At 36.7% G+C, this 24,005-nt stretch overlaps 1 protein-coding gene across 1 annotated transcript in view; it reads right to left on the reverse strand.

Moving 5' to 3' along the window:
- Window positions 1-24,005, reverse strand: part of pard6gb (par-6 family cell polarity regulator gamma b) — a 73,498-nt gene that overhangs the window by 2,894 nt on the left and 46,599 nt on the right.

The raw sequence follows: 24,005 nt of genomic DNA on the forward strand, positions 1-24,005 counted from the left end.
TATGTACCAGTGCTGTTGGCATTTTGGAATATTGTTACCAAAGTTACTTCACAATCAAGAATTTCCCCATGCATCAAAGGTAAGATAATTCATACAAGCATGTTTAATTGTGTGTGGCTTTGTAAAAATGCACTTGCTTTCATTAAATATTTTTTTTTCCAAGTAGGTTAAAGGGGGTAAGCTTTAGATTTAGATCACAATACCTCAGATTTAACTAATTTGTATAAGATTCAAATAGCACTGAACATTGTACAGTATATAGGCTCGTACAACTTAGCCATGTTTCTGGCAGTTGGTCTCTGTGCACAGACAGAGATGTTGTCACACCTGCAATTCACAAACTACATCTTCAAGATATTGCTTGACACTATTAGAAGGTTTGGAATGCTGTCCCGGAATAGAACCCTAAGCTTGAAGATAATTGAGCCCAGGGCTCCTACCTGGTCAATAAGTACATAAGAGGGTCCGAGATCAGGTAGATCTCAAGAACTTCCCCTGGTAGCGGGAGGAAAAGGAGGAGATGATGTAGAAGGGGGGATTCTTTCAAAAGAAAGATAAGGTACGGTAAAATTGGTCTATTTATTGTAAGCTTGAATCAATATGATTGAATTCTTAATGATTAAGAACGCAAGTCCAGCCGCAATCAATCATATCACATGGTTTTTATCATTAATTATTTTGTAAATCTTCACTTAGTTCACCCAAAAGGGATGTTCTGGTGTACAGTTTTTCATAATTGCACCAAATAACAGAAGCAAGCAAATATTAAATGTGTGAGTTGATCAAAAAAAGTGATTACGTGTTTAATTTTTCATAACTGATGCTGTAGTCACTCTAGAGTTTGAGCACGTAAAATTCTGTTCTATGGCGCTGTAAAAAGGGGTGGGATTAAATAAGATGGTTAGACAAAAAAATTGATTGGTCCATATTTTAAATTTCTGTAGAGAGCATGTTTTGATCTTTGATTGGTCTCATGCAATCATGTGATGCGATTTTGCAGGTCAGAGTTCACCAACTTCTGCAAAACTTGAGTTTTTAGTCAGTCGCATTCATATGAATGGAAGTCTTTGGGGCAAAAAGTGCAGTGTGACCACAACTTTACCCTCTTATCTGACAGCATGGTCATTTAAACTCTGGTGCAGGCTAGACAATTGAGCCAAATGTGAAACCATCAGCTGATCACATGGTCCTGCATAATGAAATGTGAGATTTTTGAGGACCAAGCAACATCTCCAGGTACTCTTTTGAGAACCTTACCAAAAAAACATATGCAGTATGCACCCCTGAATATAGTAATAATATGATGGTAAGATGACTCAAATGGGCAGACACAGACGATTAAATTAAGCCAGAAAGTATGGAAAATATACGGCAACACTGTAAAGAGAGATCAGTTTAGTCTGTTAAACTACAAGTAAAGCTTCAACTTTAAGTTGTGAATGAGGACATGCATGCAGATCTAATCAGACCTGCTATATGGTTTATACCCCTCAGATGCTCCAAGGATTATGACATTACATTCTTTTCTGTCACACTAACAAAGCATGAGGCTACAACTTCAACCATTGAGAAAAAGGTATCTGATGTAGGTATGCAGCAGAGATTAATGTAACTGTATTCTGATAGATATGCGATAAGAGCCATAAGAACTCCATGTTTCTGAAATGCATAGATTAAGGGATCAAGTGAGATCACAAAGCCTTCAAAATCATACTGAAGCACACCACACATACACCTTCTTTCATTGTTGAATCATACAGCTACCAACCACATTGAGACTGTGGACTGTGAATATAAGATATAGTTTCCAGGGCAAATTTAACAGACTTCCCAGCATGAAATCACAAGCGAAGACAGGCAACAAAATGCCCACCTTCAGCTCAATTACTCTCTAATCAATTTTTAAAAATGCTTTGACAAAGCTTCTGAATTTTCATCAAAGCACCCAGCCACAGTTGTTCATAGTTTAGCTCTTTGGCGGCATGGTTATTTTGATTGAGTCCAGACATACTTTTATTATGTCCTGGAATTTCAGCCACAACTGCAAGTCTCTTGATAGAAAACACATTGAAGTGTTGCAGCTTCTGGCCTTTATTAGGAAGGGTACTGCTCACTCCAAATGTCCACCCTCAAATGTCTTCTTCTGAAAAGAACTATTAACATTTAACTTATCTGACATTTGGGAACTTGGGGGGACAAGTGAAGGACTTAATTTGTGAATGAGTAAGCAAAGACCAAAAGCAAGAAAGACACTGCAGTCTAGAGCCCGAGACTTAAAGCTTAAGAAATAGACATGTTTTAGTTTGCCAGGCAGCAACTAGACTCCACTGAATTTTCCATTCTGGCTCCGGGTGACCATTTGAGCTGGTTTCGGCATAGACCCAGCTCAGATTCTTTAACCTCCAATGGGACTGAGAGTCAGGGCATGCTACTAAGTCACCAAGCCTAAACTACTTCTGACAGAGTAATCCCCTCTGCATTGATGCATGATGGGAAATCAAGTTCAGTGAGAAAAGGACAGCTGGCTGTTTTCATAGATTTCTAGGAGAAAGTGAATGGCATAGTGCCCACCAGACAGAAAACAAACTCAATTAAGTCAAGAAAGACAACAATATTGCCAAACAAGTTTCCATTAATGGCCAATGTTGATAAAAGAGCAAGAAAGCGAGTCAATGGTGAGAAACAACATGCCTGAATGATTGCATCCTTGCAATTGGGGATTATGGGCATGTCTACAAACTAACTTGAGAGAAAATATGTGTGTTTTCCTTCTCTTTTTTTAAAAACATTATCCGTCCTGTAGTTGCAAAATCCCTACACGCGTGCACACTTTACATTTCAGCCACTAAACCTACAAAACAAATGTCTGATGGAAAACATCTTGATGGCCTTATAGTTTAAACAGTCAATTTATAACTTTCATAATATTTGTATAATGATTCTATATAATATTTGTATAATGTTACATTTTTTAAACATTAAACCCCAATAGTGTACACAATTACAATAATTCTAGTTTAATAATATAATAACAGATTTGTGTAAGTAACCTGTATGACTAAAACACCAGAGACATAACAACAGAATAGCCACATCTCTTTTATAAAAAAACATCCAAAAAACTACATAAAAAAGGCCTGCAAATGGTTAACTCTACTTCTAGAGTTCTTACTTCTCATATGTTGTCAATCAGAAATAGATAGTTCAACTAATGCTTTAATGATGTGCCTGGATCTGCAGTCACCTGACTGAACTCCATGGGTAGGGGCCCAGCCCCAAGGTCGGGGTCACTAGAATTGTGGTGGGTGAGCCTGGTAGGAATAAAAACTACATTCCACTGCACAGTGCCTCATCCAGGAATGCAGAAGTTTCTTCACAACTTAACTGAGATGACCCACAACATGTCTGAAGCATAATTCATCACTTGACCGTAGCGATACGGTCTCCCTCAGTCACCCACAAGTGGGTGTGAGAAAGAGGAGTGGGCGAGGTCTCAGGCCTTTGTTCATGTCTTCCCACCTCTCGTTAACTTTCACACTGAATGGGTCCCTTTTCAAGTTTTGTTGGATTTTTACAAAGGCTCATAAAAAGCAGGATTCAAAAGAGTTTTATGGCCAATCATTATGCCTCCCTCCCAACACAGTTTATTTTCCCATTTTCTCTTGCATTTCCTACTGTGTGTTCTGGAGAAAATGCCAATTCAATTCCAGTTCTTATTTCCACAATACTCTGCCCAAAATTCTTGCTTGGGGTGGATAATTTGTGCTCACTGTCACTAGTGTGCTGGTAAAGAATGCTCTTTGTGAAAGTCATCTGGAAACGCGAGCTCTGACCTCTATGTTTGAGTAAACAAAGTGATGTGAATTAGCATTGACTGACACATTCTGCATGACAAAAACCTGACCAAAAGCACCCTGACAAACAAAATATCTATTTCTATAATGTCCTCAAAATACATGCTCTGGGAACCAGAAAAAAAAAAGAAGAGAACTCTAGCACAAAGTTGTGACCTGCATATCTTATCCGATTATATACATATAGAAAGAAGACAGAGATCTTCAAGGGTTCCCTGCAGTCCAGGATCATGGTAATGTCCTTTCAGACAGAGCCTCCTGGGTGAATATGTCTGTGTTTGCTTTAAACCAATGCAAAATTTCCCTGGATGAAAAAAGCAATGGCTTTTGGCTGCTCTGTGCAGCCCTGATAGAGATTAAAGAAGCAAGCCCCTCCTGCACCAGTGCACACTCAGCAGAGCTCTCTATTCAGGCTCCTACACACCCCTTCAGGTTTTAACTCCTGTTACCCACAGTGCATCAGCGTACACATCTGGGAGAAGTTAGCAGGCAGTAGTGAAGGGTGGACTGTGTCGGTAGATTAAGCTCCCTTGCCATCTTTTACAGGTAGACAAACTACAGAAGTTGTTTTAAACATTCCATCAAGTCCACTCTGGTCTGGAAAGTTTTTCAGCACAAATGTACAGCTGGTACGTCCAATGTGCATTTCATACCCTTTTCATTGTAGCTCTACACATAAACCATGGCTACACAAAAACATATGCTTAGTGTTTAACCTTGTTCTCCACCCCCCATATGTTCTGCAATTGTGGCCAAGATTGGTATTTTACTGCCAAACGTCTAACATAACCAAGCATGTCCTATCATTACATGACACAATCACTATGGCTGCCAGTATGTAACGTCCACAGAAATTTAAATAAAGGCTATTAAATAGGATTTTTGTAAAGATCTAAGACAGTATGTTTGTGTGGAGTTGGCAAAGTGAGAGGAACTGAGGATGACTGTCAGGAAGCAAAACATGGCTCAGGATGAACTGGATGCCCTCTTCATACTTTGGTACAAGATGGTGGTGCAATTATGATCTCATTCACAAGCGTTTCGGATCTGACAAATAAAAAACACAAAAGATGACCTACATTGAAATCCTCGTTAAGAAAATATTAGAATTATCTTTGAGTTTCTGGATCGGATACCTTATACTAGCTCGTGCAGCCTGATAAACCACTAGTTATGAACCTACAGTAGATGTAAGATTGACTATTTTAAAGAATTTTAAAATGATGAGTTGTAGATATAAACTTCATATCTGCAGGCACCCTTCACTATCTGTAAAGTATAAATGCTCTCTCCAGCACAAGCGAGGGAATAGTTATGGAATCTTGAACTTGTCAATTTTTTTCTAGGTTAGATGTCAAATATTCAGCAAGTGCAAACAGATACACGGACACTGGAATTTTTGTAAGTCATAAATGGATCAACAGAAATAAGCTGCTTTCAAATGCTCCATTGTCCATGCCTGTGGTTGCGCTTGCTTAATATTTGTGAAGCGGGGTAAAGCGATGACCTTTAAAGCCAACCAACACAATGTCCAATCAGCTGTGTATAAGAACGTGCACAACGGTGTTTAATTATTAAGGGGAAATTGATGTTTTTTAAATGATTAGTACTGAAGTCGATACTTTTGACAACCCTATTGCAAGTTTCAAACAATGTAATGAGATAAAGGCTGGGCGATATTGCAAAAGCAATTATCCCGATATCATATTTCTTATCATTCAATAATACCAATAATTATTGAATATGTTTTAATAGATTTAGGAATACAAGGATTTTTTGTTATTTAATCTCTTTATTTTAATTTGCCAACATTACTAAGGCAAATAGTTTTAATAGTTAAAACAAAAGTAATTAAACAAAATATCTCATCTCTTTATAATAAAATAAACATAAGTGTTAAAGAGTCTCTTAAAACTGATAAATAAATAGTTACAAACTGTGTGCAATGGTAAAGGTAGATTAACATCAGTGAGGTGTCAATAATAATGATACAGTAAACCTCAAAGTGTAAACAAAACAAGTTACGATAATAAAATCTGAGCTTTTAAGCAAAGGAACTTCCCATCATTATTTAAAATACATATTGCAACATTACAAATTGTGAAGTTGAATGACAACATTAGCCCCTATGCTAAACGACCTTTCAGATGGGATGGTAGTGGCTGGGGTGCACAAGAAAAGAAACCAAAAAGCCACTCTGGCGACATCTTTTTTTATTTACAATCTTCTCACTCCTGCTATACGGCACTCATTTTCACATGTATTGTTATTCTGACCTGAAGAGACAAGTGCAAGCGCGTGTTTTCCTTGACCATTTACAATGGACCTGATGTCTCTCATAACTAGGCGAATATCAACAGTTTTTTCAGAGTTTGAGAAACGGACAAAACATTACTGCAGTTCTAATGCAAGTTTATGGTAAAAACTAAAAAGCACTGCAGTGTTTAAGGTGCAATGTGTTTGTCTGAGGTAGTTAGGCCTAATCCCGTTTCTATTTTTGTACCCCTACCCCTTCTCCTTGGTCCTTACAACTGAGGGTTGAGGGGAAGGGCTTTAAAATTTACTCCTAAAAATTGGGACAGCACACGTCATCATATGTCATCATGATCTCTTGCTTCATTTGAGATCAGACGATCGTAACTGCTGTAGTTATTCCAGTTGTGCTATTTTTTAGTATTTATCTTAAGGAAATCACTGGAGGCATATATGTTATTATTTTACTAAAATGTGAATATTCCATGCAAAGTGTGAAGCAGATTGGTTAGTTGTACTCGCATGAATTGTGGTGCACACACAGGCATTGTACAGTAGGTGTACCTAGAAAATGCACGCGCCATGTGTGCGCTGCTTGCACACTATGTACGTTTCGCTCTCATGTGCGCATCATGCAAGTCGCCTAAGGTTATTGGCATTCCTTCCGATCAGCAGGCACATTTTAATAACACTAAAGTGCTTCACACCAAAACTTCATTCCAAACTTTTTTTTTTTATCATTACTGACAATACCGTTTGGTCAATTTATATCAATAATGGTTTTTTCACCCAGCCCTCAATTAGTAAGATTTACACTGACAAGTCTCTTATGACTTTTAATTTTGATTCCTCACTGATAAGTAAATGTAGTTGTAAATATGCAGTTTACGATATAGATTAGATGAGATAAACATTGTTAAGAATCATAATATTGAATTTTTGCTGATATCCTTTAAGGGGTCAAGACCATTTAACATGGCAACTAAACAACAACCCACAACACAGAAACTGCATAGCAACAACCTGCCAATAACCTACAACTTCCTATTATCATGGTAACACTCTCATAAAGCACATAGACACAATATTATTCTATTTCAACAGCTTTACTTTGTAATGTTACAATTCCAAACATTATTTTGCTAATCATGCAATGTGCAGTTCAAATAGACAGGGCATGGAAATACTAATATTCTCTTTAATCCACAGATTTGCTGTCTGCTACACTGTACTCCCACTGTCCTGACTGTAGGTCATGCAGTGTGTGTTTGAGTCATCAGTGATGAGGGGCTGAATCCTCATCTGGCTCTGACCTCATCCTACATCTGAGATGATCCCCCCCATCCCCCCCCACCCCAAACAAGCTGCTAAGTGAGGCGTTCCAGATTTGCTCCCTAATCTCCCACTGTCATGGGTGACACCAAACAGCACCGGGTTTAGAGGGGCTGCAGGAATGAGGGAGGATTAGGGTGTTAATGACACCTTCAATCTGTCCCTTTAAAACTGTTTGTGGAGGAAAGGAAAACAGGCTAATCAGATAAAAGGTTTGAATAGATTCCTCACTCAAGACATGCTAAGTAACTAAACTAGGGAAACACATTAAGGTTAAGAGATGCAGACCAATTGGATAAAGATGAATTGGTACTAATCCAGCAGCCATTCTGTTAATTTCAAATAAATATTTTTAATGCATAACAAACCTTTGTGACTCAAATTATCAAATTTATTTGACCAAATTCAAAATTACCAAAACAATTGACCTTGTTTACTGTCTTGAATGATTGTAGTCAAATTTGGCATCAGAGGACACTGACGAAAAAAGTGATTGTCTTTGTAATCTTTCATAAAATGTACTAACTTAATCTGCCTCAGAAATAACTTTTCATTTCAGTTGTAGACACTAATCCTTACTGTTTTTAAACCCCTCCCCTTTAACTACCTGCCATTTTAGAGAGACCACTATTTATGCGTGTTGTTTAATCCGTCCTTTACCTTGTTGATGATCCTGTTTCACTCAAAAATGTTACATTATGAACCACAATTTACCATGTTGACCTTAATACCTTTTCAATCACTTGAAAAATAGCTATGCTATACTCATTTTAATCTTTTCAACCTTTTAAAATATTGTGTATATTCTGCAAGCATTCCACAAAGGTTACCCATAATATTACAACTATTATAACATTTCAATAGACTTCAATTTTGCATCTACTGTATATTGAAGTAGGGCTGGGCCGATGAAACGATATCAATATCAATATAACAAACATGGCAGTGCTTTTTCATTTACTTCATAAATACAAAGCAGTATCAGAACAGCCACAATAATTTGTTCGTTTGTCATCCTCTGAGAAACCTGTTGAAGGTCATCTACAGTAGTTACAAGAGACACTAGAGGAGAGCGAGCACAAAGTGCATTGAAAATGGTAAAGGAAACCAAATCAACACGCTTTTCGCACTTTTCACATGCTTTTACACACAACACATGAACGGACTCTGGTTGGGTTTCACTACCTCAGGTCAGAATAACAACACACATGAAAATAAGTGCCATGACAAGTAGCAGTGAAGAGACTGTAAGTTAAAAAAGATGCAAGGATGTCACCAGAGGGTCTTTTTGGTTTCTTTTCTTGTGAATCCCAGCCACTAGCACCTGAAAGAGTTTTACCATAGGGTTAATGTAGTCATTAAACTTCACAATTTGCAATGTTGCAATATGTATTTTAATAATGATGGCTGGTTCCTTAACTTGAAAACTCAAATTTGATGATCATAATTTGTTTTGTAAATGGAGTTTGTGGTTTACTGTGTGATTATTATAGACACCTCCTTATAGATGTAGATCAACCTTTAAAGTTAGCTTTGATTGTTCATCGTTTACACTTTATCATTGCACACACTTTGTAATGGTTTACTTGTTAAGTTTGAGTCTCTTTAGCACTTATGTTTATTTTATTAGAAGACATAAGAGACGAGATGTATGTATATATTTTTGGTTGTCGTCTTTGACAATTAAAACTATTTGCCTTAGTAATGTTAGTTAATTTAATCGTAAATATTCAATAATTATTGATACCAAATTATATTAAAAATTATATTGTGATAATAATTTTTTCCTGTATCACACAGCCCTATATTGAAGATTAAGTACTCATGTACTTGTATCTATTTGCAATAACAACCCAAATTTAAACAAAAAAAGTTGAAACAATGGTAAATGCAGAAGGAAATTAGGATATCCTGGTTTGGAAATATTAAATGGCATAGCGACTCTTCAACATCTCCCATTAAGGACAAACTATTTACAATGCAAGGCAAAAACAGTGTTGAGAAACCAATGGTGAAAATAATTCCAAACCACAGCAGAAAATGCTTTCACAGCAATTTGCTCTTCTGCAGAGTCTAAGCTTTGAATTATACTGTGGTTTATAAGAGAAAATGATGCTGCAGTCTTTACATAAATAATGAGAAAATACTGCAACCATGGCAAGTTAAAGCTCCTGGAAGAGTCAGTTTCTTCGTGTTTACATTTAGTGAGGGTCTGGAGTCACATTCCCACACAAAACTGAAGGTAAAGTTTTCTTTTTTTTTTTTTTTTTTTTAAAGTACAGAGCTACACAAAACAGATTTATGGCTTATGCCAGGAGGGTTGGCCACACGAGGCAGCCGTGCCTTGTCAATATGAGCATCTTTCTTCCTGTTGTTATTGAGAAAGAGCTCTGAAGGTCTGGGCAGGTTCAGGCTGGTCTTCCACACCTGTACTCAAACACACACCCTTTCACAACCCACTTCCTGAATGAGACCTGCTGAAATGTGTGGCAAGATCTCAGATTCTGCTTCGCTTGGCTGCCTCTGTTTGCCGTGATGACCCTCACGTGTAGACACGTCTTGCACGTAACACACTCAATCAGTCATGAGGTCTAAACGCAAATCTTAAGGTCTTTTTTATCAGTTATTTTGAAAAAAAAGAAAAAAGAAAGATGAACCAAGAAATATGATAATTAAGGTGCATTTAACATTCAATAAAAATACATTTAAATAACGCCATGGCTGCAGTTCTGCTATAGCAGGTTCAGCCAAAGGTTCTATCAAATGCTTCAAGCTGTCAATTCCTCCGCAGGAACTGCATCTGGTTTAACTGGCTTCTCCAACATTCACAGCTGAACTCATGAACTTCAAGGCAGCACAGATTTGCAGGTGGTCTGCAGATTTCTAGAGAGACATGAATCTTTTTTTTGACCTCAAAGCTGGGCAGCAAAGTGAGTTACACACCGAATCAAAATCATTAGATGGACGAAAGAATCCAAGGCAATCTTCTGAAGCCTAACAGTTAAAGATGTTGCAAAGAACTGGATAATTACTACCATCACAATTGTGTTTGGCCATTATTGTGCCCTTACATAAACCAATTAACCTTGGTTGACTTAGTTGGGACCGCCCATCTAATCAGTGGACCATAAAGCTAACAACTAAAAGAAATCTCTGCTAATTGGCAAACGACAACACATTCTGTTGAGTTTTGAGACTCAGTGGCTAAACAGAAAAGGCCGTCTTGCATGGTTACTGTTTGTAAAGACAAAGTAGACTGTTTGCATTTTCATTAAAACATTGAGATCACTATTGTGCCATTCGCATGCTATCCATAAAAACGTGAGAATATTTATGTCCAATAGTTATGTAATGAAGATGCCATGTGCACTGATGCAGTACTGATTCTCAGATGATGAAAATCAGTACATGCTGTTTGAGTCATTATTGCCAACAAAATAAGTGTAATGTTCTCTTGTGGATCTTTCTAATGTAAACACTGCAGCAGCAACATAATAAACATCTGTAAGGTAGGTTTGTTTTTGCTAAATAATTAATTTTACAAAAAATAATATATTATTAAGTTATATTTATTTTAATATGTCAGTTATTAGCAAATAGCATGTAGCATATATGTGAAATATCCCTAAATTAATTACTTTAAATAATTTTATAGGGGGGGATATATGGCAAAGTTATCATGTATCAGATTTAATCAAATATCATCATGATTTTGTTTCCACGATTCATGATTTTATCAAGGTTCTTTGTGATGTTAGTTTTACTATTAATCAGGTTGTCTGAACTACGCTAACCCCAAACTAGTTTAAAAACAATGCTTTACAAGACAACAAAATATCAAACAAAAAAGAATGGTAGACAAAAAAACAAAACAAATGTGTTTACATGTAAATCCTATGTGGTTTTGACAGTACATGCGCAATCACATGAGAAATATAACCTAATGCTGTAAAAAGTGCATGAAAGTCAGCATGCAGATTAAATGGTTGATAGGATAGGTTTTAAAGCAAACTAGCGTACTAGCATATTTTTGTCACTATAAAAAAGTGCCGTGTCCCATCAGTGTAACTGTACTACTGAGTGCATGTTGTGTTGTACAAATTCATACAATTTAATTCGTATGAAAATCTACGATTCTTAAAAGGAAAATGACAAAAACATTTTACTAAATTGTATGAATGAGATTTGCAAATAGGAATTAGCTACTAAATCACAAAGTTATACATTTCCTTGAGATGTGCAACTAATACAGTGATTAATGCAGCACAATAATACAATACTACTAGTTCACACTTCAGTATTGTTTGATAATGATAGCAGGTTTGGCATGCTGTCCTGGGAGAGAACCCTGAGCTCTGGAAATAATTGAGCCCAGGGATCCTGCCTGGTCGATGAGCATGGAAGGGGAGTACGAAATCAGGTAGTTCTCGAGAGCTCCCCATTGAAAAGGAAAAACAGGGGGAGATGGGGTGGATGGGGGGTTTCTTTGGAAAACGAAGATAAGGGAGAAATTTTAGCTAGGCTACATATAGCGAGTTAAGGTTAATCTGATTGGCTAACTAATGATTGTAGATGAGAGACCAGCTGCAGTCAATCTTATCACATGCTCGTCTAGAAATTACTTTGTTAAACTTCATAAAGTGAAATGAAATGTTCCCACATGTAGAAATATTAAACAGAAGCTCATGTAAAAGCAGAATTAGATCGGAACAGGAACTCAAATATCAATCCTCAGTCAAACATGCACATTTACTAATATAATGGGTGAAATGGATCATAGTACTTTAACATAACATTAATAATAATAATAATAATAATAATAATAATAATAGGGCACCAAATTGTTAACTGTTAGAATTCACACTAATACAATTGTTACTGTATTTTTCAAATCAAATAAATCTCAAGCCTGAAGTCTTGGTGAGCAATAGGGCTGCACCATACTGGAAAAAAACTGACATTGTGATATTTTGTTTTTCTGCGATATACACTGCAATATGAATATAATTTCACAATATGACTAATAATTCTATTTGGAAAGAATTCATAAGTTTAAATTGATGGTCTTGATTTTGTAGGGGAGTAAATTTGCATAAAATATAATAAATGTATTACAAGCATAAATTTATAAAAAAGAACAAAGATAAAAGTCAAATAAACTGATTTATGGCTTTCTGGAGAATCTTAACAGTATTGAGGTACCAATATTAAAAGATTAAATGTAAAATAACACTGTATAAAGTAGTCAACGTTTTAATCTGATCATCAAAGCTTTCATAAAAGTTGTCCTTAACCCATATTCAATTACACTCATTCTTGACCTTTTCTACTATAGTCTTCATTGCAGAAATAAATAAATGCAATTATTCTTTGTTAAAGCTGCACATTTGATCATTTCTAGCACCCAATTAGTATAGAATTGCTTGAAATCCTACATAGTCACATGCAGGCATCTGTGTTTTCTGGTTAATCACAATCACAACTCAACATTGCAGATCCTGCGATGTGACTATTGCAGATTCACACATTGCGATATTGATGCTGAAACGATTTATTGTGCTGCATTATTTTATTCATTTATTTATTTTTAAAACAGTAGCACAGATGCGTTTTATCAACAGTATGCATGCCAGTGGCAGGCCTATATTTTCCTCCCTTGTCACTTTTGGCTGTCAAACAATTGAGAGTAGAACTGGGCTTGTGTGCGCCAATCAGATCAACATGAATGACAGCTCACCAGTCTCCCAGCAACCAATGAGATAAGGCCTCACAGCGGGGCCATTATTTGTCAGGTGCCCTCACAGTGTGGGGGAGCTTATTGTTTTAAAAGGTCTCTGACCTATATACGTGGCTCCCATTGGTCCCCCGCCATTTACAGAGTCTAATTGTTTCTTTAAATGAACGTCCGCAATGCGTCCACCCCCGCACCCCTCCTTTAGCTTAAGCCAATTTGGCTTACAGGAATCCAACAGCAAACCGCTAATAAGGCCAGTATGATTTCGGAATTACATCTTGCAGGATGGCTTAAACAATAGACTGCAATGAAAGAACCAGGAAAGGTATAAGGAATGTGCTGTCCAACCACTTCAGACGAAGGGATTTAAGGAGGATTTCCAAACAGCCAATCCCCTCGCCCCCCCTACGCACACAAAAAGACAAACCAAACAAAAAACAAAGTGTTCAGATTCATTTCCCTTGTTTGTTCTCATGGGGGCCACTGCCAGTGATGCATCACAAATGCACACAAAACACATGTAAGATGCTTTCTTTAAGCTGTCATGTGTTTTGTGTATTCATAGTGTATATATGAGAGACTAAGTAAGAGAGATGAAAGATTAAGTTGTCTCCTGAGCCAACTTTGGCTCTCATGTGACAGTTAAAGGCTGCAGTCAATTCATCAGCGGTCAAGTGTGTTTACCTTTTGATACGCTTAATGTTAACAATGTAATGAAAGCAAATTAGAAGTCAAAACCTAAAAGGGGCCAGTCTGTATTTTTGCAATATTGACCAGTTAAAGCCTGTTCACACCAACACTAATGTTTAGCATTAAAATGTCTGAATGACAATGAAAATGGACTGAAGTCCCCAATATACTCACAACAAAATTCTTTTGGTCATTCTTCATTAAGGCAAAAAGAAAGGAAGAAACAAAGTAACTACAACTACAAACATTTTCCAAAAAACACAGTTCAAATGGTGTTGACAAACTTGATAATATTAAAAATGAGGTCACACCAATTCGTTTATCAATTTTGCTTCTAAAACCAATTAGCTCTTCTAAAAAAATCTGACATTTGCAAGTTTTCCTGGTTACGATGGTACACAAAGCAATCTACGAGTTTCCATTACTGACACCTACTTGTTATGTTGAACAAAGGAAGTCAAACAGTATTCTCTGTGGTGTTTATCAAACAACAACTAATGCAAACAAATGTAATTGAAAGCATGCAAATGTCCATGGAAATCTAAACAGATGCATAAATAAATTTAAATGTTTATCGCAAAGAATCTACCCAAAATTTGCATCAGCAAGTATTTTTATTTGCAAATATTTTGATAGCTTGTCTTGGTGTGAAAAAGCTTTAATCAAAGTTTCTAACTGAAAAATGTGAATTCATTATCTCTAGATCTGTGCTCTAATGTGGTGACATATGGTTAGTTTTGAATCCATACACTAGCACTTACCACATTTCACTGTGTGCATTCAGTCACCTCCAGTTTATACTGATTTACTTTAATGATATAGTTAAACAAGCCAATTGTAATTTCTGCCGAGGCAGGGTATAATTGACAAATTTCTTATAAAATGACCGTTAAAATGAAACTAAAGCCAACAGTTTCAATAGATTACATATTAAACATATTAATAGACACTTTCTGTATGGATACATTTGTCAAGGTCAGTTTCTAAAAACAAGAAAAAGAAGAAAAAAAAAAGAAAAATTACAATTATTTTTTAAAGTGCTTTTAGCACGAGAGAGAACATCATGAAGAGAAATATAGTTGAAATTTAACCAATATAATCAGTTAAAATATATTCAGTATAAAGTAGTTTAAATATGCAGATATTTGTTAAACAAACTTCTGTGAATTTTTGAAAACTTAGCTTTTATTTTGTTTTCCAAAACGTTTACAGGCCTAGAAAATGGCATGTCAAAATCAAAGGTTTTTCATGATTATATGAAATAGGGCTGAGCGATTAATTGAAATCGCAACAAAATCATGATTTTAAACATGCACAATTTCTAAAATGCCTTACAGCACGATTTTCCCACAGTCTGCTATTTGAACCAATCATATCGCAGTGCACCTAAACAGAGTGCGAGAACAGGAGACTGAGCTTAAAGGGGTGGTCCAGAATGTAGTTTTAATGCTTGGTTGTGTTTATAAAAGCAATGTGTGCTCTTGTTTCACTTGAAGGAAATCGTATTATTTTTTCATATATCTCACTTTGATTACATACAGCTACTCAGCTAACATGAAAACGACTGTCAAATTTCCTAGTTCCTCTGAAAGGCCCGCCCTTAAGTGACTCTGATTGGTCATCGTCATAATGTGCTGCTATTCGTGGAAAGGCTCCACGTCACGCCTGTAAAAGCACGCGCTTTTCTGCTGTGTAAACAATCAGTCAACCGCCTGCCTGCTCACTAAAATAAAATCAAGTGTCTGTAACGAGTGAAAATGGGGTGCGGCTCCTTTAAGAGACCTCGTCTTTGTGTGTGTCTATGTGTGTGCGTGTGTGAATGTTGTCTGCGTCTATGTGTGTGAATGAATGTGTGAACTTTCTGTAACAAGCGCATGTGCACAGGAGTTTTTTTTCTTTTTCTCTGATGCTCGGATTAAGTTATTTTCTGTAATATATCGTGACAGAAGATTAAAGCACAAGATGTGGGATGCTACCTGTGTGAGCCTTGATTTATTATTCTGCTGCTACCACGAGTCAGGTAAGCTAACTAGCTCTGTGGAAACAGTGTTTGGTCACATTTTTAGCTTCATCTCTGCTATAACGTTACAGCGCCTCTGGCCACGGCCCTTACCTGTGCAGTTTGTGCACTTTTGTGATCTCAGAGGGGCGGAAGTATTTTTAGTAGTCCCCAAAATTCGTTTATCGTAGGCTTTGCTAAGCTAACTCTGTAAAAACCAAGGTCTCCCTTCGCATTGATCTTAGAACTTTTTACATTCAGAGATGTTGTTTATGTTTACACAGCTACATTACACATCAACTAAAGTTTAAAATATGATATCACAGTGGACCACCCCTTTAATGACAGATAGCCTGCATAAACAGGAATGATGAGTTCAGCGCAGGAGGACTTGGTGCCCCAAAAAAAGTCAAAATTTTTGGTGTGGGAATACTTTGAATGGAGGAAGGCTGATGCATCGCCGAATCTGGTCATTTGTAAGACATGTCTGTAACAAATCGCGTCTAAAAGCGTGTGGATAGCGTGAGGTTGGTCGATTCAGCATTCATCAGGCTTTGTGCTTATGCTCCTTTGTCGTTTCTCTGTGCCCATTAACAGTTTTCTCAGAGGATGACAAACTAACAAAACATTGCTGCAGTTCTGATACAAGTTTTATTGTGGAGAAAATGAAAAAGCACTGCAATGTTTGGGTGTTCTGTGTTTGTCTGAGGTAATTAGTCCATCGAAATGTGTATACTCTATATAAAGTATAAAGCTGATTGCTCAGTTCTTCTTACGTGACTTTCGGTGTGTTTAAAGCATTTTGAAAGTAGAGATATTTGCTCATCCAATTTGTGAGCAAGCCTGGCGCCTTCATTGGAAATAACAAACTTAACCGATATGTGAAAGGGCTATTTCACGGTAGCCTCACAGATATCTATGAGGTCTATGATCTATGCATGGCAAAAAATAAATTGAATTCTGTGGACATGTACAAAAGTAGAGACACCTATTTCTAATATGTGGTCAAACAGAACATCGAAGACTACTCTTGTTTGACAGCGCACTCACATGCATACACGGTAGTTTATTTATTTGTTTTGCAATAGGTCTGTTCTGGAGACAATGTCACATCTTTAGATGATTTTTACAAATTTTTTTGCCTTATGTCTGTTTTAGAGACATGTTACAGGTCTTTGATAAAGATCTATATGTTTTCCTTTGGAAACACGTTCCAGATTCACACTGTAAAACATCTGTGAGTGTCAAAATCATGATTAAAATCAAAATCGCAATGTTGTTTAAGAAAATCATGATAGGGCTGTGCAATATGGGCAAAAGAAACCTATTATGAAACCTGGGTATTGATGAAATGGTTAGATTTTGGTTAATTTTATGCTAATAAACATGTTTGGCTTATTCCACCATTTGGTCTCCCTTAATGTTACATCTGTGAGCCAGGTGTAATAGTTTATATACAGTTTTGGGTCAGTAAATGACAGAACATTCCTTTGGAAGATTCTGAGATATACAAATCTTACAAAGCCTTTGCAAACAAGAATAATAGTATAGTCCACGTGAACCTCTGTGAACTCCTCATGTGTGCAGGAAGATGGGGAGTATTCCAGCCATCTCTTTCAGTGAATGCAAGAATGGTGGAGAGCAGGAGAAGGTAATTGAGAGATGGGGGGATATGAGGCAACTGCTGTGGGTGGGATGCGTACCCAGACGGTGCAGTCAGCAATTAATATACATTTGGCCCTCTGCCTCCCAAAAATCATACAAGGCAGGAGCACGAATGGTCTGCGAATGACACATAAACAGCCTTCTCTCTGGCTGGGTGTGTCTGTTTAACTGTGGGGGTGTAGAGTCTTCTTTGTAATTAAGGCCACCTAAATGAAGTGGGCGGCAGGGTCACTCCTGCAGTTCCCATGACCTTGTTTGTACAGCTGGCTCTGAGATGCAGATTATTTGTTAGTCAAAAATCGAAATCTGAAAGATAATGTGGGACAGTGGTTAAAAATTCTTAGGGGTTACCGGATGATCCAGCATCTTGTAAATGGGGCAAATAGGCCTTGATAAACTCATTGGATTAGCAATATATTACTACATTTGGGATGTAAAACTTTCAGCAGTGTACTAATCTATTAGAAGTAGAACTTTAATTACTACAACAAGATTTTCCAGTGTGTTCATGTTTTGACCTTGATGAGCTGAACAGTTAAAACGAACTAGAAAAAGTGTCCACCTCAAAAGAAGATCACAGACCAATAGTTTAAAGATGTTTACCAGTTGGACCAAACTTTTCCAGTAGGATCAAACTTAATTTTGTCCGTTTCACTTTGACATTATGTAACCAGCAATTCAAACATATTGGGGTATCTAGATTGACTCATCACCGGCTGCTCTTTATCCAATAAAATACAGTCTACTTTATTGGCTCCTATTTTTGTTTTCCCTTGAAGAATTACAATAGGTATTAAACTATCCCCTACCAAAAGGTTAACTTTGATCTCATGATTTGACTTAATTTGTACTTATTTAGCAGAAACTAAATTACTAGCAATCACACACCTTAAGTATTTTGTAAAGGGCACAGTGTAATGACTCATTGTCCTAGTGGGGCGCAAAGTTAAAACCTTTTAGTTCAGATCGTCAACCAGAGTAACACATCGACCCCCAGATTACAATGCCTTCATCTTCATTTCTCTCTAATAAACGAATTGAACCTCAGAGCTAGTGATGTGCTGAGGTCATGAGTAACCCTTCCACCCCCAACCTCTCCAACCAGGCTAATTTCGGAGGACTTAATTACAAAGAAGCCTCTTCAGCAGTGTTAGTGGAACAGAGAACGAGAAGCAAAGGAAATCAGCCAGACAGGTATTAATTTAAATGTACAGACAGAAGAAGTGGTGATAATCCGTAATTCACAAGGGTTTTTTTGTCCATAGTTAGTAAGACGAGATGGAAATGTGCACCATAAGGTTACTGTTGACAAAAATATGAGAAGGAAAATATAAAATGCTGCAAAACATTCAAAGTGCATTAAGAGTAGGGCAACTTACACCACTGCTCTGACATTTGGGTTTGGTAATTTGATAGGAATTCACAAGATCAAGGGGTGTCACATGGAGATTTTGCCACTGTTGAAGATGGAAAATAGTTATCTATTTTTTCCCAATAGAAATCTTTGCATTTTAAAATTGATTTGATGTGTTATCAGTGCTTGAAATTCTGTGAGCTGTGTGAATTAGAGCTCATTAGTGAATGAATACTGCTAAAATGAAGGATTTTACTTTCGGTCAGTCAAGTTTGTTATTTTGTAACTTGGTTTTCACTTTAATAAAAATATATATTACAATCTTTATCTTATTTTTGAAGAAAAGGACATGTTTTACTATGCAGCTTTTTGCACAAGGGTGCTGCCATCTTGGAATATCGCTGTGTCTGACGTCATGTGGTTCCTTTCCCTCAGCTAAATAGATACAATGGAAGTAATAAACTGACTACAGAGACTGAACACTGCAAAGCCTAATTTAACCCAATGCCTAATGTTGTCACGTGCATTGCAGAGCTGATGCAAATACAAGCATCAAAGTTGTGTCTAATACAGCCTATACAAAAATATTTATACCTTTTGTTTGGTCCACTCTCTCACGCAGGTGCAGCACTGCCTGATGAGGGGATTTACATTCAGCCTAATGCAACGATTAGGTTTGATACATGACTTAAGGCTTTACTAAGTCTTTTTCAAGTCGATCTCTCAATATGAAGGACGTTAAAACCTGCCATGTGAAAACCCACAGCGATCTTAGCTTGATTTGTACTTGAAAACAAGTTAGCAGCTGTATTAGTGAAAAGTGAAAGTACCCGTCCCCATTACGTCAGTACTGGACCTTGTTGAAACCATGGTTGAAACCGAAACGCAGTCAGGCAGCGTGATACAGAGAGTGGACCAAAGCTCAACAAACAATCGTTAATTAAAAAAGTAGTCAGGGGAGAAAACTTAAATAAATATATTTTTATATATTAGACACATCTGATGCTTGTATTTGCTCCAGCTCCACGTCCACAACTTTATGCATTGGGTTAAATCAGGCTTTGCAGTGTTCAGTCTCTGTGGTCAGTCTATAACTTCCACTGTTCAACTGTGTTCAGTCCATTACTACCAATGGACAACCCCGTGACATAAGACACAGCGATATTTCAAGATGGCGGCACCCTAGCTCTAAAAGCTATAGTAAATAAATAGCAAATACCTTTTTCTTTAAAATGGTTACAATAATTAAGTCTGTAATATATATTTTCAAAGTAGAAATCAAACTACAAAATAATATAAACTTGACTGCTTCACTTCCATTTTAACTCACTAAAACAAAAGCAATTTTCAGATTAATACATCACATCAGCTGTAACTTGTATGTGCCCAAACTGAGACAAACTCAGTTAATTTACTGTTTTCAAAAAGGTAAATCGTTTTGAAACAGTTTGTAAAGGTGACATCATTTTCCCACCAGTTAACCGACCTGTGGCAACACTGGTAATACAAGTATCACTGGGGTGGGGCATTTCATAAATTCTGATATTTAATTACTTTCTCTTTCGAATTAGTGACAACTGAGCATCAATTGTTTGCATCAACAACAACAAAGAGTACAATGACACATCCACATATATTATCATGACTTAACAAACTAGTGTCTACAGACACTTATCAGACAGACCTGTCTGAAAAGGTTAGTCATTGAGCTAATCTTACTCCAAGATAAATGAAATCTGATTCTAACTGCTGATTGGAAACATTTTGTTTAATGTTTTAGTGTCTTTTCTCAGAATATATATATATATATTTATATATATATTTTTTTTATTTTATTTATTATTATTATTTTTTTTTTTTTTATTAAACCAGTAACATTGTTAATGGCTAATATCACAAAGCCTATTATTCTTTTGTATGCACTAAAATAGACAATACATAATTAAACTTTAATAATTACATTTACATTTACAATACTGTATTGACTGTAGTATACAATGTTTTTGTTTGAACAAACACAGATTCTTTCTTAGTCTGAGAAATTTGACTACAATGGATGAATAGGTCATGATGGAACAATGGCTATATTTAAAGCAAACTGGTGTTTTATATATGCTCATATATCATACAGTTTGTGTTACAGAAGCACAGATACAATTTTTTGCAAATGCAACTCCTTGTTGCAGGTCAAAATGAACCCATTTAATCCAGAACTAAATGCATTTCTCTACTGATTACTTATATTAACAGGAACAAATAGTCTTGGGGAAAGTTTTTAGAGTTGTCTTCAATGAATCTTTATGAATGAATGAAGAAAAATTGACGGGAAGCATTTAATTGAACATGAATTTGACCACTTGAATATTCATCTGTGCTTCATATTAAACTATAAAATGGCTTCAGAACATTAGGGATATAGTAGGCCTGCACGACAACTTTCTAGGCCCTTATAATAAGCTACCATCATGGCTTTTGTTGGCTTATAAATTACACAGAATATGGTGCATGCGCAAGATCGGATTTGGATTGGTACCAGCTGGCCGATAATTAATCCAGCATAAATATGCGGTATTGATCCGATATCCAATCCAAGTATCAGGTTCTGTGCATCCCTAGTTTGTGTAGCACAAATTGTCACCACAATAATATGCAGTTTTGCAAAAAGGTACACAAACTTTGCACACACTCTCACATGCACTATTAATTGTTTGTCCGCTAAATTAGTTTGACCACATGGAATATGCCATTGATTCACAGTCTAAAAAGAAATAAAGAGAGCACAAGAATAACAAACAATCCAAAAAATGAATAAATAAATAAATCAGACACATGTTGAGGATTGCCTAATAAAGAGATTAAGAGATACCCACAACTCTAGTTTGAACAAGTTTAAAGATATTTTATGGTTTATGACTTCTAGAGGCAGGACAAAGTTCCTAGTGTGCATCTGTCGAGCACTTGTATAAAATGAAGAGCAATTCAGTGTTTATTTAGATCAAGTGCAGAGTATAAACCTCTATGTGTTGAATAACATGTGAGAAACAACTCTTGCGGGGGATACGGGTAGAGAAGACGAACAGAGGACAGGCAGAAAGACAAAAGAGGAAGGCTGTGTATTGTTACCACACACAGTCTGAAGCGGCCCAGACGGTCTGTCTGCAAATGAGAATTTTAAGAATTCACGTCAGGTTGGAGAAGTTTGTGAATGTGGGGAGAGGAGAAAAGCAATTTAGACAAGTGTTGTTCACTTGATAAGAATCATGCAAACAGCACAAAGGAGTCTTTGTGGTGGTAATAAGGTAGCATTTTAATCATGCATATAAAAGTTGCTTTATACAGACAGTTGTTAGACAGATCAGATTACGACGTCTGTTTGAGAGCAACGCCAGGTACGCGTTTCCATCAGCATGACTCAAAACTGACCTATTTGTGTTTCAAATGGAGCAGTCATAATCCCAGATAAGCAAGCACACACATGCCTTTAAAACTCTGAATCAAAGCGAGCAGATCTCTTGAAGAGCAGCGCTGTGGTCGGATAAACAGCTCATGTGCTCCACATGTCTGGTCTCGTCCCAGAGCGCAGCCCTAATTAGCAAGGAACAGGAATAAGCTTTGCAAAAACCAGCTACTCTTGCTCAGCCAGGCGCCTGGTAAATTTCAGAAGAGTGGCTAAACCACCGTCACCCAGAATGCACCTCTCCGGGTGCACACACCCTGAACGGAGCTGCGGCCTCAAATCTCAGTCCAACCGCACAGCACTGGGCCGAATCCAGAGGCCACAAACTTCTGCTGTAGGCTATAAACAACAATAGCCTGCAGAATCCTGGTAAACTCCACTTCCTTCCTTTCTGCAACAACAGACACTGGACGGCACACAAGATTCATTCTTTCAGAGTCACTTTCTTATTTTGGGAAGTGGGAACCAGGAATGTGTATTGTATGGTTCAGTGTGTTTCCAATAGGCTTGTGTCGAGTGATGCCAAAGCTAAGTAAATTCACACAAAGAACAGAAAGGTTACTAAGAAGCTAGTGCAAGTTCTCAACATACCAAACTTTCCTGCTGGTTTCTTATTGTGAAAAGTAATACTGATTCAAAAGCACTACTCCTTCCACAATGAATACCAAGACCTGAAGAATCATAAACCGACACAACCAAAATGTTTTCTGGACATTGGGATGAAACCATACCAATTTTATTTTTTTATTAATTTACTTCTACATTGTGAATGATGCACTCATGCACAAATCCGATATTAAAAAGATTTTGACAGTGTATGGTATTAAACTATTTATTAAAAAATAAAAAAGATTTTCTAATGAAAATGTCAGACTTGATGCAGGACTTCTGCAATATTTTTAATCATTTAGTCCATATGTATATATATTCACCTTATTCTGAAATGTCGAAGTAAACTCTGTTCTGCGATTGTTTTAGAACTTCAGTTTCATTTGCCTTTGTGGAAATGACTATGAATAATTAATGGCAGTAACTCAAACCTTTTGCTCTATAAACAATTGTGCTTATGACGAATCATAACAATAATATAGGAATACTCCAGTTTGTAACATCAAGTACATAACAAGCTGTTAAATATCAATAGAAGTGAATCAGACTGAAAGTCTCAAGCCAACAAGCTTTCACTGGCTACACTAAGTGAACAAATAAGGTCAATAGTCATGAAGTGTTAATAAGTGTTTATTTCAGAGCTTGATTGCACAACACCCTTTACATCGAAAAAAAACTGAAAGGTTTGTATATGTTTTGGTCATTCATTAAAGTTACTATGGTGTTTGAATGGGGATGAGAGGTTGATGCAACCTTTGGAAAACAATATATCACTTCGGTATATTTTTGTTTTGTTTAGTTTTGTTTTTACCAGCGATATCAGATACATGCATATTACATGTTCAGCCTTAAGGTGTGTGCGCAACAATAGCAAACAACAAAGGCAGGCCAACCACGCATAATAAAACTTTTCTAGTCATTTAGTCATTTGTCGACATCCTTTCAAAAACACTACGAATTTTTTAGTTTTACTTTTAGCCTTTAGTACAAAACTTATCAAAGCTGTTGTGCAGTTAAAATGATGCTAAATCATATAAATGTTAGGGCTGCATGATATT

This window comes from Danio rerio, chromosome 19, assembly GCF_052040795.2.
Source record: "Danio rerio strain M-AB ecotype USA chromosome 19, GRCz13ab, whole genome shotgun sequence".
Lineage (NCBI taxonomy): Eukaryota > Metazoa > Chordata > Actinopteri > Cypriniformes > Danionidae > Danio > Danio rerio.